Source organism: Ovis aries, chromosome 5, assembly GCF_016772045.2.
Source record: "Ovis aries strain OAR_USU_Benz2616 breed Rambouillet chromosome 5, ARS-UI_Ramb_v3.0, whole genome shotgun sequence".
Lineage (NCBI taxonomy): Eukaryota > Metazoa > Chordata > Mammalia > Artiodactyla > Bovidae > Ovis > Ovis aries.
The window spans coordinates 46938650-46956527 of record NC_056058.1 but is presented as its reverse complement, the minus strand read 5'-3'; the positions used below and the strand labels follow the sequence as shown (position 1 = coordinate 46956527).

Sequence of the window (17878 nt, the reverse complement as noted above, 5' to 3'; positions counted from 1 at the left end):
GGCCAAAAGGCACATGAAAAGATGTTTAACACTGCTAATTATTAGAGAAATGCAAATCAAAATCACAATGGGGTCTCATACCAATCAGAAAGGCCATCATCAAAAAGTCTACAGATAAATGCTGGAAAGGGTGTGGAGAAAAGCAAACCCTCCTACACTCTTGGTGGGAATGTTAGTTGGTGCATCCGCTATGGAAAACAGTATGGAGGTTCCTCAAAAAATAAAAAAATAGAACTGCCATATGATCCAGTAATCCCACTCTTGGGCATATATCCAGAAAAGATAAAACTCTAATTAGAAAGGTACATGCACTCCAGTGTTCATTGCATCTCTACTTGCAGCAGCCAAGACATGGAAGCAACCAAAGTGTCAACAGAGGAATGGAAAAAGATGTGGTGTGTGTAAATATAACTAACTATTACTCAGTCATTAAAGAACAAAATAATGCCATGTGCAGGAACATGAATAGATCTACAGATTATCATACTAAGTGAAGTAAGTCCACTAAGAGAAGTAAGACAGAGAAAGACAAATATCATGTGATATCATTTATATGTGAAATCTAAAATAGTAATCCAAATGAACTTATTTATAAAAGAGAAATAGACTCACAGACATGGAAAACAAACTTATGGTTGCCAAAGGGGAAAGTGGGGGGAGGGATAAATGTGGAATTTGTGATTAATAGATACACTCTATTAGACATAAAATAAATAAACAACAAGGACCTACTGTATAGCGCAGGGAACTATATTCAATATCTTATACTGACCTACAATGGAAAAGAATCTGAAAAAGAAGCTGAATCACTTTGCTGTATACCTGAAATATTATAAATCACATATATTTCAATAAAAAAATTAAAAAAGCTTATCCCTTCTAGTTTCTAATTTCTATTTTTAACAGTTTTTAATATCCTTTATGTGCTGTGCTGTGCTTAATCATGTCTGACTCTTTGTGGCTCCATGGACTGTAGCCTGATAGACTCCTTTGTCCATGGGGATTCCCAGGCAAGAACACCAGAGTGGGTTCTCATGCCCTCCTCCAGGGGATCTCCCCAACCCGGGGATCAAACCCAGGCCTCCTGCATTGCAGGTGGATTCTTTACTGTCTGAGCCACTTATATATGTAATTATACATTCATATAGCTATATATAGATATATAATTTCATTTTATTTTTTCATAAATACAATCATACTATTTATAGTATTCTACACTTTGCCTTTCCACTTAATATGTCTGGGTCATCATTTGATAATAGCACACAAAAATCTAATTCATTCTTCTGAATTCCTACATAGAATTTTTATATGGTTTATAATAGTTAATGTAATCATTTTCCTGTTGCAGAATATCTGGATTATTAAAAACAATACTTAAGTGAGCATCTTTATAAATACACCTTTGAATGCTTTTGTAAGTTTATCTATAGCAGTGGAATTACAGGGGAAAAATATGCATTTTGAAGTTTAATAGTTAGGGCCAAATTCCCCTTTTCTAAAATGATACATTCTCAGTAGTTATTTGAGAATCATTCCTTACAGTCCTTATAATTTGACATATTATCATTTTGTAAACCTGCATTTCTTTAATCTTGAATGAGGTTGTATATCTTTTGTGTGTTTATTAGTCACTTTTGCTTTCTACTCTTGAAAAATGCCTGTTGAGAAATATGATCTTCCAAACTGCACATGGACTTCCCTGGTGACTCAATCGGTAAAGAATCCGCCTGCAGTGTGGGAGATGTGGGTTCGATCCCTGAGTTGGGAAGATCCCCTGGAGGAGGGCATGGCAACCTGCTCCAGTATTCTTGCCTGGAGAATCCCCAAGGATAGAGGAGCCTGGCGGGCTGCAGTCTATGGGGCAGCAAAGAGTCGGGCACAACTGAGAGACATGAGACATTCAAATTGCACATAAAACATTAATGATGTGTTTTTACAACTATACTTTTACAGTTAGACTTCATTCAAAGAGAATATTTAATAATCTTTTAGATTCTTGGGATTATTTTTCATTATTTTTTTAATGCAATATGTTATCATACTAAATATCCAATGTTAAGATGATGACATTTAGTCTTTCTGTTTGATTTAATGAACAGTTGTATCTTACCCAGACTTCAATCTAATTTGAGCCTTGTGCAAGTTTGGAAAATTCCTGGAGTGGAAAGCTCAAAAAAAAAAAAAAAAAAAAAAGAAGAAGAAAAGAAAAGAAAAAGTAAGGGGGTGGATATGTGTGATAGGTGACTTCATTCCCTGCTCTGTCAAAACAATACATACCTTCCTCCCACTTTGGTGAGAAATAACCTTGGGAATAAATTTATACCTGTGAGTGCAATTCTGAGTTTAGGGCTAATGCCTGGTGTGGTGTATGCTGTTTCTGCCACACTGTGGCTTCTAAAGAAATGTCCAAGAAAAACAACAATAATGCTGGTATTTGGTTTGTCATTTGTGGCTCAGGGCATCAGTAGGGCACAGAGCAGAATTCTTGCTGAGGAATATGATCCTTCCTTGATTCTAAATTTATCTTTGTGGAGCAGCTTTTAAATATGAGGACAGCTGGTGTTGGATAAATCTGTCCTCACAAGCTGTATGAGATTGAAATAAAGTTAAATATTTGGGGTTAAATCCAAATGGAAAAACGTGGAAAGTATTGATTAATCTTTGATGCTTCACTTTCTGCATCTTGGTAAACAGGCACTAACTATTCACTGTGAACTCCTAGCAACAGTCCAGTTTGAAATTTAAGATAGGGAGAATGTGTGCACTAGTTGAAGTTCTAACATTTCATAAAAGGTAAAACACAATTCTTTCTTTTCATGCCATCCTCCACCCTGCTGATAAAAATGATAGGCTATCCATATCTGTTTTTGTTAGCTACCTTTCTTTCGTGTCTTTCTCCTCCGAGTAAAATATTGCTACCAGTGAGATAGTGAGGCCCACATGGGTTAGGATAATGATCCTCTGTGGCCTCTCAAAATCTGTGAGTGATGGGACCCCAAACTCCTAATAGATTCTCCCCAGGTGATTAAATGTCTTGCTAATTGCTAAGGGATAAATAAGGGTGGTGAGCTCAGAGAACAGTCCCGTTGCTAGCTTTTCTTTAGCTGACTGGATTACTAAGGTAGAAAAGCACTAAAAATAAGTCAGGGCACAGATTCTCCTGCCAGGGTTTGAGTATTGAGATAACTTGTCTTCTCGGCTGGTGTTGACATCATCTATTCTAATGTGCACTGAAAATAGGAGCCAGAGTGAGAAACATATTTGGCCATGGACTAGTGTCAGTAAAAGTCTGTAGCCCTGTACTTACTGCTGCTTCTTGTCAGACTTAACTAATTAGTTTCTCCAACTCATGTGGGAGAGAGCTAAATACCTCAGGGTGAAAACTCGAAACAAACACAGGGCCAGTCTCAGGGGAAATCACTCAATCTCTTCCAGTTTCAAATATAACTTTGCTAGGTCTCTTCCATGTCAGTTGGGATTCAGTGTTTCCCCCAAGGGATCAGAGTCCACCAGGGTTGAAAAGTGGGAAGACCTCTCTAATTCTAGGACTTGAAGGTTTCACAATCACCAAGTTACCTGACATGGAATAGATTCTTGATGCTGAATTCCTCTTTCTGTTGTTGCTTCAGATATCTTAGGAGAGAAATTTTGCTGGTCAGAATTACTCTGTGGATTTTGTTTGAACTCAGATGGAGGGGAAATTCATGGAAATCACTACCTTCTTTATATTTATCCCTATTCTCTTTTCATTTTATAGAAACTTGTCTCTTTGGAGTAATACTGGAATAATACTGTCTCACACTCATTAAGTACTTGATACTCAAGAAACACTTTCACACATTTGTCTTGTGACCTTCAGAACAAGTCTTTAAGGAAGACTGATGTTATTATCCCCTTATTAACTGCTAGACTTAGAAAAGCCAACAGATTGAGACATTGGCAATGATTGGTATTAAGAGTCCTGGGAGCTCTGGAATTTCTTGGTCTACTCAGCAATGTGCAGATTGACCCAGGGCCCTTTCTCCGAGCCTGGAGATTTTTTCTATTTTTATAAAATAACATATTTAAATGTTTCTATAAAAATGCATTTTAATTTTAGAAAACTTGAAAAATATGGCAGGAAAGTGAGAGAAAAAAATCAGCCACACACCCAAGTACACAAAAACAAATTCCTTTGGTTTCCTTAGGTTTTTTGACTAAATCTGTGGGCTGGAAGGCGAGATGAAATAGATATTCAGTAATGCTGATATCTATCTACCCATTTCCCTGCATTTAGCATAATATATATTATAGACATTTTAGTTAAGCTGCCTCCAAGGATCCTTTGCAGGCAGGTGTTTGTGCTAAACATTTTGAACTGAGCTTTAAAAAGTGCCATCTCAGGTAGAGACCAGCTATTCACTGTTGTCCTTTCATTATTCTTTTTTTTTTTTCTTTCCTCCACAAAACCCTCTTCCTTTCCTCTGGCTGTGTCAGTACAACCTCTCTTCATCTTTCCCCCTGCTAGTTGTAATTTCCAGTCTCAAAGTCACCAGCAACATTTTTGCAGACCTTTCTTCAAATTCTGCCTGGCTTCTTCAGAGTAGAGTAAAGGGCCAGGTAACACTGATGCAATGAAAGGGCTGTTCTTTCTCTGGTATGCCATGCCCTTGACCTGGCACTGAAAAGGTACATCTGACCAAGAGGACTGCTGGAAAGTGCAGGGATTATAGCAGCTCCAGATGTTTGGAGCCAGGAAATGTTGAGTTCCAGTATATCTTTGAACCCTCTCTTGTGTTTTTCTTAGTGCTTTAATAATAGATTTTAGGCAAGTGTTCTTTGACAAGTGTATGAGTGAGTGAGTGAGTGAGTGAATATATTTGGTCCCGTGAGTTGAGGTGGGAAGTCACTGTACTGACTTCCTATAAATTAAAAGCATGGGGATTATATTCCCCATGTCCTGAGCCCAAGGAATTAGAATATTTGACTTTCCTCATCTGTAGGATCACTATGATATGAGAAAACCCAGCCAACCAGCAGCCTTGGTTTCAAAGGTACTCACAGCCTCCACGTTGTCTGTCTGCTTTTCTGCTCCTGTTGTCCTCACAGGAAGAGCCCCTCGCGGCTGGGTTTGTTTGAGGTAGATCCCCACTGTCTGGCAAGGAGGGGCATAAACTGGAATGACAGCTGTCAGAAGAGAGGCTAGGGTATCAACTGGAAGGACTGTGGAAGGGTCTCCCTATTCCACTGTATTTCTATTAATCACACTTGGGGAGTACCCATCCTTACAACAGAAGACTGAGGGATATGTGACCCTGAATTAACCACTGATAGTTATACATCAAATCTAAATGGAAACTGGGGTATAAAAGACAGGGCAGAAGCCAGAGTCTCATGGTGAGTGAAGCATTTTTAGCTGGAATGTAAAGAATTTTGGTATTGGCATTTCAAGGAAATTCAAGCTGCCCTTCCTCTCAATCCAGAAGACAGGAGATAGCTCACAGTTGCTTGGGTCAGGATTACAATTTTACTGATTTCAGAAATGTAATATTAATCTCAGTATTGACTTTGATGGAGGATCTATGCAGGGGTTGTAGATCTTTTTGAGGTGGTATGTAAAACAGCACATTTTTTCTTTGAAGCTTGACTTCTGCTTTACATGCCGTTTGTAGATACGCTTTTGATTGTGCTGAATTGATCAATACACCTAAAATACAATATAAAGAGTTTAGATCCAATAAATGGGGAAACTTCTTGTTATCATGAATAAGCTGAAGATCTCTGTGATAAGTATAGACTTTCACTCTGCCATAAATTACGTTTAAGCAGCAAGCTTTCTTGAGGAGCTGCTGTGTGCCCAGTACTGAGCGGCTAAAGAATGCTATGGAAGAGCTAACAAAAGGAAGAAATATAGATGTCATGCTACATTTACAGTAAACTAAGGGAATCCCAAGTTCAGTCCTTAGTGTCCGAGTAAGTAATCCAAAAGTAAATGATGCAACAGTACTATAGTACAATACAGTAAACTAGCAAGTGCAGTTGATCGCAGCTCCACATGCAGGGTATAAAATTTCCAAAGCCATTCAATTCAGCCAGTATTTTTTTGAGCATCTCATGTAGGTCAACTACCTTCTTTTCTTTTCATAGCTCTAGACTACTTCTCTGTCTAGTTTTATTAAGTTGTTTAAAAATTAAATGATGCTTTTTGGTTGACAGAAGCTGGAGAAATTCAGTATAATCCTATTTCCAGTAGTAGTGTAAAAAGGCAAATTGTTTTGGGATGATTCATTAGAAATATGGTCTCCCTCATCAAGGGATGGCATGTCCCATTAGAAGGGAAGCAATTTATGTGATGTAATCACGAGTGCTGATGGCTTAAAGGGCTCTGTTAGCTGTAGGAATATGTGACTCAGCATCTGGCCCCTGGAAACTGGTTCTTAACAGGCTATCAAAGATCAAGGCAAGCTTCAGGTCATCCAAGCCAACTCCTCTTTAAAAAACTTTTGAAAAACAGACAAGGACCTCAAGTCCAAAGAAGAGAAACCATTTGCCAAAGTAGTGAATTACCTTAAATGCCAGAAGAATGTCAGGAAAAATTGTGAAATTAAGAAAAAAAATTACTGAGAATCCTTTAGAATGCTATGCATTGACTGTACCTTCTTCCAGGTTATTTGATCCTGTAGTGATTTATACTTTTCAATGTCTTTGAACTGTTTTAAACTCTATGAAGTTGTAGAAAACTAAGGGTAATGCAAATTATTCTTGTTTATAAAAAAAGTAAACCAATTGTGCTTTGTGGAGGTGTAGTTGACCACTCCCTCCAACAGGCTAGTTTTGCTAATTAACAAGTTAATTTCAGCATTTCTGGCTATCTCTAGAACCAGTTTTTTACATTTTTTGATTGTCTTTAATTAATTAATTAAATAAAATCATTGACATATATTACTTTTACATTTATCTGAAAGTAATAATTTTACCTTATAATTATCCTTTAATAGGAAGGAACTAGGATTTTAGTAAGGGCTCTCTGTTCCTTTCCTGTGAATAGATGTAGGCCCTGTTTACATGGGTTTCTGAGATGGCCAAGCTATCACTTATAAATTTTTTGGGGTCACATTTTTATGTTTAAAGGCCACTTGGATAACATCTTTAAAAACCTCACTGAGATGAATTTCATGTAACATAAATATAACTTTATTTTCTTTTTTAGAAAGTTTGTTATAACACTACCATTTACAAGTGAACAATTCAGTGACGTTGACAGTGTTGTACAGCCACACCTCTATCTAGTTCCACAACATTTCCATCACTCCAAGTATTGATAGAACGCCTTATCTATTAAACTGTTTTCCCTTGGAAACTACAAATCTGCACTCTGTGTCTATGGATTTATCCATTGTATATATTTAATATGAGCATAATCATACATTATGTGACCTTTTGTATCTGACTTCTTTTACTTAGCATAATATTCTGGAAATCTATCCACACTGTCCATATAATAAAAGTTATGGTTTTTCCAGTAGTCACGTATGGATGTGAGAGTTGGCTGAGCGCTGAAGAATTGATGATTTCAAATTGTGGTGCTGGAGAAGATTCTTAAGAGTCTGCTGGATAGCAAGGAGATCAAACCAATTGATCCTAAAGAAAATCAATCCTGAATATTCATTGGAAGGACTGATGCTGAAGCTTCAGTACTTTGGCCACCTGATGTGAACAGCCAACTCATTGGAAAAGACCCTATGTTAGGAAAGATAGAGGGCAGGAGGAGAAGGAGGAGACAGAGGATGAGATGGATGGTTGGATAGCATTACTGACTCAATAGACCTGAGTTAGAACAAATTCTAGGAGACAGTAAAGAAGGTGTGCTGCAGTCCATGGGGTCGCAGAATCAGACATGACTTAGCCACTGAGCAGGAGCAGCAATCCATGTTGTAGCATATATCTATAATCCATTCCTTTTTATGACTGAATAACATCCCATTGTATGAATATACCACAGTTTGTCCATATGTTTATTGATAAACATCTAGGCTATTTCTAAGAAGAGGTGGCAAGAATACATGGAAGAACTGTACAAAAAAGATCTTTATGACCAAGAAAATCATGATGATGTGATCACTAATCTAGAGCCAGACATCTTGGAATCTGAAGTCAAGTGGGCCTTAGAAAGCATCACTATGAACAAAGCTAGTGGAAGTGATGGAATTCCAGTTGAGCTCTTTCAAATTCTGAAAGATGATGCTGTGAAAGTGCTGCACTCAATATGCCAGCAAATTTGGAAAAGTCAGCAGTTGCCACAGGACTGGAAAAGGTCAGTTTTCATCCCAATTCCAAAGGAAGGCAATGCCAAAGAATGCTCAAACTACCGCACAATTGCACTCATCTCACATGCTAGTAAAGTAATGCTCAAAATTCTCCAAGCCAGGCTTCAGCAATACGTGAACCGTGAACTCCCTGATGTTCAAGCTGGTTTTAGAAAAGACAGAGGAACCAGAGATCAAATTGCCAGTATCCACTGGATCATGGAAAAAGCAAGAGAGTTCCAGAAAAACATCTATTTCTGCTTTCTTGACTATGCCAAAGCCTTTGACTGTGTGGATCACAATACACTGTGGAAAATTCTGAAAGAGATGGGAATATCAGACCACCTAACCTGCCTCTTGAGAAATCTGTATGCAGGTCAGGAAGCAATAGTTAGAACTGGACATGGAACAACAGACTGGTTCCAGATAGGAAAAGGAGTACGTCAAGGCTGTATATTGTCACCCTGCTTATTTAATCATGAGAAACGCTGGACTGGAAGAAGCACAAGCTGGAATCAAGATTGCTGGGAGAAATATCACTAACCTCAGATATGCAGATGACACCACCCTTATGGCAGAAAGTGAAGAGGAGCTAAAAAGCCTCTTGATGAAAGTGAAAGAGGAGAGCAAAAAAGTTGGCTTAAAGCTCAACATTCAGAAAACGAAGATCACGGCATCCGGCCCCATCACTTCATGGTGAATAGATGGGGAAACAGTGGAAACAGGGTCAGACTTTTATTTTTTGGGCCTCCAAAATCACTGCAGATGGTGACTGCAGCCATGAAATTAAAAGACGCTTACTCCTTGGAAGAAAAGTTATGACCAACCTAGATAGTATATTCAAAAGCAGAGACATTACTTTGCCGACTAAGGTCTGTCTAGTCAAGGCTATGGTTTTTCCTGTGATCATGTATGGATGTGAGAGTTGAACAGTGAAGAAAGCTGAGTGCTGAAGAATTGATGCTTTTGAACTGTGGTGTTGGAGAAGACTCTTGAGAGTCCCTTGGACTGCAAGGAGATCCAACCAGTCCATTCTGAAGGAGATCAACCCTGGGATTTCTTTGGAAGGAATGATGCTAAAGCTGAAACTCCAGTACTTTGGCCACCTCATGAGAAGAGTTGACTCATTAGAAAAGACTGTGATGCTGGGAGGGATTGGGGGCAGGAGGAGAAGGGGGTGACAGAGGATGAGATGGCTGGATGGTATCACTGACTCGATGAACGTGAGTCTGAGTGAACTCTGGGAGATGGTGATGGACAGGGAGGCCTGGCATGCTGTGATTCATGGGGTCACAAAGAGTCGCACACGACTGAGCGACTGAACTGAACTGACTGAGGCTATTTCTATGCTTTTGTCTATTGTGAATAGAGGTTCTGTGAACATTCATGACCATCTCCTTGTTTAAGCATCTGTTTTTAATTCTTTTGGGTATGTATCATGGAGCAACAGTGTAACTTCATAGGTAATTCTGTGTTTAGCTGTTTGAGGAGCCTCCAAATTGTTTTCCATGGAGACTGAACTATTTTACATTCCTACCAGCATTGTATGAAAGTTCCAATTTCCCCACATGCTCAAAGGCCCTTGTTATTTTCCATTTTTAAAATCATTGCCACCCTACTGGGTATGAAGTGGTATCTCATTGTGGTTTTGAGTTTGATTTCCCTAATGACCAAAGATAATGCATATCTTTTCATGTTCTTGTTAATTTTGAACAACAGCATCATGTTTTGAATATGCTAGGTAAGCTGGCTATTAAAAAGAAAGCTTTGATAACTCCCATCGCAATGTAAGTAATTATCCCTTAATTTATATTTTTTTAATTTAAGATTTTATACAGTAAGTTTATTAAATGATTCTATAGAGAAAGTTATCATTTTTACACAAAATTAAAGAGGATTTTTTTCTGCTCCCCACATGATGCTCTTTATAGGGTGTTTTCACAGACCATACCTGAACCTTCACAGTACCAAGCAAGAGCTCTTCAGGAACTCAGAGAAATGTTGCCATGGTGATAATATCTGTCCTTGTGAAATACCACCATGTGAGCTGTTTCATGCATTAAAGTGTTGCTTGGAGCCATCTCTTTGTAAGATTTATTTGCTAATTTGCTTTTAAAATGTGGGTAAGTAGTATATTTTTGGAGAAGGCAGTGGCACCCCACTCCAGTACTCTCGCCTGGAAAATCCCATGGATGGAGAAGCCTGGTAGGCTGCAGCCCATGGGGTCGCTAAGAGTTGGACACGACTGAGTGACTTCACTTTCACTTTTCACTTTCATGCATTGGAGAAGGAAATGGCACCCCACTCCAGTGTTCTTGCCTGGAGAATCCCAGGGATGGGGGAGCCTGGTGGGCTGCCGTCTATGGGGTCACACAGAGTCGGACATGACTGAAGTGACTTAGCAGCAAGTAGTATATTTCAAATAATAACCATAACAATGACTAACATTTGTTGACTATTTATTGGATACCAGACTCTCTACTAGGTATTTTATGTAGATTATATCACTTAATCCTGGTGGACTATTAGCTTCTAAGAGTTGATTCTTGTCCATGCTTCTAAGAGCATCTAACAGAGTACCTATTACAGAGCAGGTTTTCAACAAATATCACTGAATTAATAAATAATCCTTTGAGGTAGTTTCTGTGATTACTTCATTTTACAAATGAGGAGGCTGAGACTAAGAAATGTAAAGCAGTTTCCCCAAGATCACACAGATGGGCAGTTCAGTTGCCCAGCCATGTCTGACTCCTTGCAACCCCATGAATTGCAGCATGCAAGGCCTCCCTGTCTATCACCAACTCCCGGAGTTCACCCAAACTCATGTGCATCAAGTTGGTGATGCCATCCAGCCATCTCATTCTCCGTCATCCCCTTCTCCTCCTGCCCCTAATCCTTCCCAGCAACAGGGTCTTTTCCAATGAGTCAGCTCTTCACATGAGGTGGCCAAAGTATTGGAGTTTCAGCCTCAGCATCAGTCCTTCCAATGAACACCCAGCACTGATCTCCTTTAGGATGGACTGGTTGGATCTCCTTGTAGTCTAAGGGACTCTCAAGAGTCTTCTCCAACATCACAGTTCAAAAGCATCAATTCTTTGTCCAACTCTCACATCCATACATGACCACTGGAAAAACCATAGCCTTGACTAGGTCCTTTGTTGGCAAAGTAATATCTCTGCTTTTTAACAAGCTATCTAGGTTGGACAGTGGTGGAGCCTAAATCAGAACTCAGGCAGCCCACTCCAGAATCTATAGCAAGTTGCCTTTTAAGCCATAGTAATCAGAGCCCCACTTTCACCTCTTCCTTCCACATTCTACAGGGTGGCCAGGTATTTTTGTCAAACAGAGAGGAAGCAATAATTCATTTCAGTTCAAGAAGATATTTATTAATAGCCATCTGTGTGCTCAGACATTTGTTGGGTGTAATGTTGAGAACTGGGGATTAAGAAAATGAGATTCTATTTTGGATTTTGACACTCACTTGAATAAATTATATACTCTTCCTAGATTTTGGATTCCTCATGTGAAAAATGGAACTAGATAATCTAAGTGTACTCCTGCAATAAACTATGATAACTTTAAGAAATGGCACTGATAAGGCAACAATGAACTCGTTTGCTGAGGATGGGGTAGTGGGAAATGTAACTGGTGTATATATCTTAGTCTTTAATCAACAAGGAGTGAAAAATGGAAAGGGCAACAAGGTGATAGATATATGATGGCAGTGGCAGAGTGTATCATCTAGAAGAGAAAATAAGGCAACTATCCAAGTAACAAGGAAGCCTCAGTTTACCCTTTAAGATAGGATTCTGTCTTAACCCTTACATTTGAGAAACATCATCAGTTCAGTTCAGTTCAGTCATTCACTCATGTCCTACTCTTTTCTACCCCTTGGACTGCAGCATTCCAGACTTCCTTGTCCATCACCAACTCCTGGAGCTTGCTCAAACTCATGTCCATTGAGTCGGTGATGCCATCCAACCACCTCATCCTCTGTCATCCCCTTCTCCTGCCTCCTTCAATCTTTCCCAGCATCAGGGTCTTTTCCAATGAGTCCATTCTTTGCATCAGGTGGCCAAAGTATTGGAACTTCAGCTTTAGCATCAGTCTTTCCAATGAATATTCATGGTTAGTTTCCTTTGGGACTGACTGGTTTGATCTCCTTGCTGTTCCAGGGACTCTCAAGAGTCTTCTCCAACATCACAGTTCAAAAACATCAATTCTTCGGTGCTCAGCTTTCTTTATGGTCCAACTCTCACATCAGTACATGACTACAGGAAAAACCATAGTTTTGACTACATTGACCTTTGTCGGCAAAGTAATGTCTCTGCTTTTTAATATGCTGTCTAGGTTTTTCATGGATTTTCTTCCAAGGAGCAAGTGTCTTTTAATTTCATGGCTGCAGTCACCATCTGCAGTGATTTTGGAGCCCAAGAAAATAAAGTTTCTCACTGTTTCCATTGTTTCCTCATCTATTTGCCATGAAGTGATGGGACTGGATGCCATGGTCTTGGTTTTTTGAATGTTGAGTTTTAAGCCAACTTTTTCACTCTCCTCTTTCACTTTCATCAAGAGGCTCTTTAGTTCCTGTTCACTTTCTACATTAGGGTGGTGTCATCTGCATATCTGAGGTTATTGATGTATCTCTTGGCAATCTTGATTCCAGCTTGAGCTTCACCCAGCCCAGCATTTCATATGATGTATTCTGCATTTAAGTTAAATAAGCAGGGTGACAATATACAGCCTTGGCATACTCCTTTCCCAATTTTGAACCAGTCCATTGTTCCATGTCCAATTCTAACTGTTGCTTCTTGACCTGCATACAGATTTCTCAGGAGGTAGGTAAGGTGGGCTCTTATTCCCATATCTTGAAGAATTTTCCACAGTTTGTTGTGATCCACACAGTCTAAGGCTTTGGTATAGTCAATAAAGCAGAAGTAGATGTTTTTCTGGAACTCTCTTGCTTTTTCTATGATCCAACAGATGTTGGCCATTTGATCTCTGTTTCCTCTGCCTTTTCTAAATCCAGCTTGAACATCTGAAAGTTCTTAGTTCACATAATGTTGAAGCCTGGTTTGGAGAATTCTGAGTGTTACTTTGCTAGCGTGTGAGATGAGTGCAATTGTGCGGTATTTTGAACAATCTTTGGCATTGCCTTTCTTTGGGGTTGGAATGAAAAGTGACCTTTTCCAGTCCTGTGGCCACTGCTGAGAAGCATCATAGCCTACAGATATTCAGTATTTTATATAGCTTCTCAATGCTTTCGTTTCCTTTGTGTCTTATAACTTTGCTGCGAAATAGCTTCGTCCTTGAACTGCAAGGAGATCAAACCGGTCAATTCTAAAGGAAATTAACCCTGAATATTCATTGGAAGGACTGATGCTGAAGCTTCAATACTTTGGCCACCTGATGTAGAGAGCCAACTCACTGGAAAAGACTTGATGCTGGGAAAGATTGAAGGCAAAAGGAGAAGGGGGCAACAGAAGATAAGATGGTTAGATAGCATCACCAACTCAGTGGAGTGAATTTGAGCAAACTCCGAGAGATAGTGGAGGACAGAGGAACCTGGAGTGCTGCAGTCCATGATGTCACAAAGAGTTGGACACGACTTAGTGACTGAATAACAGCAGAAGATTGGGGATGATAGTTGGGAAAACCAAGGGCCTAGCCAGGTTTATACAGTTGTTTCAGTTCAGTTCAGTTCAGTTGCTCAGTCGTGTCCGACTCTTTGCGACCCCATGAATCACAGCATGCCAGGCCTCCCTGTCCATCACCATCTCCCAGAGTTCACTCAGACTCACGTCAATCGAGTCTGTGATGCCATCCAGCCGTCTCATCCTCGGTCGTCCCTTTCTTCTCCTGCCCCCAATCCCTCCCAGCATCAGAGTCTTTTCCAATGAGTCAACCCTTCTCATGAGGTGGCCGAAGTACTGGAGTTTCAGCTTTAGCATCACTCCTTCCAAAGAAATCCCAGGGTTGATCTCCTTCAGAATGGACTGGTTGGATCTCCTTGCAGTCCAAGGGACTCTCAAGAGTCTTCTCCAACACCACAGTTCAAAAGCATCAATTCTTCAGCGCTCAGCTTTCTTCACTGTTCAACTCTCACATCCATACATGATCACAGGAAAACCATAGCCTTGACTAGACAGACCTTAGTCGGCAAAGTAATGCCTCTGCTTTTGAATATACTATCTAGGTTGGTCATAACTTTTCTTCCAAGGAGTAAGTGTCTTTTAATTTCATGGCTGCAATTACCATCTGCAGTGATTTTGGAGACCAAAGAGATAAAGTCTGACACTATTTCCACTGTTTCCCCATCTATTTGCCATGAAGTGATGGGACCAGATGCCATGATCTTAGTTTTCTCAGTGTTGAGCTTTAAGCCAACTTTTTTGCTCTCCTCTTTCACTTTCATCAAGAGGCTTTTAGCTCCTCTTCACTTTCTGCCATAAGGGTGGTGTCATCTGTATATCTGAGGTTATTGATATCTCTCCCGGCAATCTTGATTCCGGCTTGTGTTTCTTCCAGTCCAGCTTTTCTCATGATGTACTCTGCATATAAGTTAAAAAAGCAGGGTGACAATATACAGCCTTGACATACTACTTTTCCTATTTGGAACCAGTCTGTTGTTCCATGTCCAGTTCTAACTATTGCTTCCTGGCCTGCATACAGATTTCTCAAGAGGCAGGTTAGGTGGTCTGATAGTCCCATCTCTTTCAGAATTTTCCACAGTGTATTGTGATCCACACAGTCAAAGGCTTTGGCATAGTCAAGAAAGCAGAAATAGATGTTTTTCTGGAACTCTTGCTTTTTCCATGATCCAGTGGATATTGGCAATTTGATCTCTGATTCCTCTGTCTTTTCTAAAACCAGCTTGAACATCAGGGAGTTCACGGTTCACGTATTGCTGAAGCCTGGCTTGGAGAATTTTGAGTATTACTTTACTAGCATGTGAGATGAGTGCAATTGTGCGGTAGTTTGAGCATTCTTTGGCATTGCCTTGCTTTGGAATTGGGATGAAAACTGACCTTTCCCAGTCCTGTGACCACTGCTGAGTTTTCCAAATTTGCTGGCATATTGAGTGCAGCACTTTCACAGCATCATCTTTCAGGATTTGAAAGAGCTCAACTGGAATTCCATCACTTCCACTAGCTTTGTTCATAGTGATGCTTTCTAAGGCCCACTTGACTTCAGATTCCAAGATGTCTGGCTTTAGATTAGTGATCACATCATCATGATTATCTTGGTCATGAAGATCTTTTTTGTACAGTTCTTCCATGTATTCTTGCCACCTCTTCTTAATATCTTCTGCTTCTGTTAGGTCCAGACCATTTCTGTCCTTTATCGAGCCCATCTTTGCATGAAATGCTCCCTTGGTATCTCTAATTTTCTTGAAGAGATCTCTAGTCTTTCCCATTCTGTTGTTTTCCTCTATTTCTTTGAGGAAGGTTTTCTTATCTCTTCTTGATATTCTTTGGAGCTTTGCATTCAGATACTTTTATCTTTCCTTAGCTCCTTTGCCTTTCGCCTCTCTTCTTTTCACAGCTATTTGTAAGGCCTCCCCAGACAGCCATTTTGCCTTTTTGCATTTCTTTTCCATGGGGATGGTCTTGATCCCTGTCTCCTGTACAATGTCATGAACCTCATTCCATAGTTCATCAGGCACTCTATAGTTGTTTAATGATTCTCAATCTTGAGTTTTTGATACTACCTTATCCTGTGATTTGAAGAAAATGTGAAATTATTATTTTTTAATAATGTGAAATTTAAAAAAATCACTTGATTAAAAATATATGCTACATGACACTTTTCCTTTGGTTTCTAAAAACAGAGGATATTGCCTAATAAAACAGATAATAATAGAGTACCCAAACTTCCAAAACAGTGTGCTAAGTTGTTTGGAAAAAGATATTATAGATAAAAGGCTTACTTTAAGTTTCACTTGTTTTATACTTTAAATTGGGTCAAATGATCATATTACTTATTCTGCAAAGTTTAACCAGTAAAGGCACTAAATGCTCATCAGATACCTGCTGTGTACAAAGCACTATGTTAGATGCTGAAGAAATTCCAAGATGACTCCTTCCCTCAATCTTGTAAATGTTATGAAACCTATACAGCTAACCACAGCATATGATATAATATCACAAGTGCCTGAAGCTAAATCTGAAGTGTTAAAGGAAGTCAAGAAGATACCCCTTTAAGCTATAGTGATTTAGAAAAGCCTCTTGGAAGGAGAGATATGGAGCCAAGTCTTGAAGGATGTATATATTATATTAAGATTAGAATGAGAGAAAAAGATGGAAAGAGAGAGAGAGATTAACAGAGGGAGGGAACAGCATGAAAATTGCTCTGGAGGAAGAATATTCAGGGTGTATTTGGTAGTTTATGGGAGTAGAGGAAAGTTTAAAAAGATACATAGTGGGAAGTAGTGGGAAAAAGGGAGAAGAAAAAAATTCAAAGTTGTGAACAAGTTTGTACACCCTGACAAAAACGGATTTTTCCAACAGTTATTTCTCTGTGTGCTTATCAATTTTTCTTTCCCATTCCTGCCCCACGCTAAAGAATAAACAGTTAATCCCTTCATTCAGCGAATGTTGTTGAGTACTTCCTCTGTCCCAGGTGTTATGCTAGGAGCATAAGCTGTAAATTAGACACAGTCCTGCCCTCAAGGAGCTCACAGTCTGGTGGGGAAGACCAACTGTTGGTTAGAAAAGGGGTACATTCAAAGTGCTCATTATATTTGAAATGGAGCCACCTTGAAAAAGAATGATGTTGGCTGCACTGGGCTAATCGCCTGAACTCTGTTTTTAGCCCTTGGGAGCAACCTCAGGATGTGTGGCATACCAGAAGAACAGCTGCATACTATATTCTGAAAATGATGAAAGTGACGCTTCTGTTTTTCCAGACCCAGAGCAGTGACTCTGAGAAGGAGAGCCAAACTCTTTCTTTCCTGGCTTGTGATAGTGGACAGATTGTTGCAAAGATTTTTGAGGGGAAGTTTCAGATTTTCCTGCCTTTGTCCCAAAGAAAGGAGACAGAGAGAAGGAAAGGATAAGGGAATAGTAAACTATAAAGTCCTGTCATTAAAAAAATAGAACTTGTCTATTGGTATTTCTTACATGCAACAATAGATGGTAATAATAATAATGATAGATAATATTTATTCAGTGCTTACTTTGTGCCAAGCACCATGATGTGGGCGTTAACAGAGTAATTTAACTAACACAGTAGTCCCAAACACCAGCTACTTATTTTCATCACTTTTTACAGATATGGAAACTGAGGTGTAAAAAGATTAAAGAACTTTCTAATGTTACATAGCTCATAAATGGATATATGGAAAGTATATTGGAATGGGTTTTACATTTCATATTTTGCAGAGAAAATTAAAGCTTAGAGAGAAGAGATTGGTCTGTAGGTGTAGAGCAGAATGATGTCAGAGGCAGATTTAGATCTTGTATCTCAATTTTATGTCTTAAAAATTTTTTAATTCTTTTATAATAGAAAATGTAAACATATATTAATCAGCCTCTTCAGTTACCTATTCATTATCAATATTATTTCATCTGTATTTCTACTCTCCTACC

The 17878-nt window shown here is 39.2% G+C and overlaps 1 protein-coding gene across 1 annotated transcript in view; it reads right to left on the bottom strand.

Moving 5' to 3' along the window:
• Window positions 1-5101, bottom strand: part of LOC105612521 (palladin-like) — a 42809-nt gene extending 37708 nt beyond the window's left edge. The window contains exons 1-2 of the mRNA XM_027970269.3: window positions 5045-5101; window positions 2114-2158 (exon numbers count right to left, since the gene is read on the bottom strand). The gene's annotated coding sequence lies outside the window, so the exon portion shown is untranslated. The remainder of the gene's footprint in view (window positions 1-2113; window positions 2159-5044) is intronic.
• Window positions 5102-17878: the final 12777 nt, after the last annotated feature.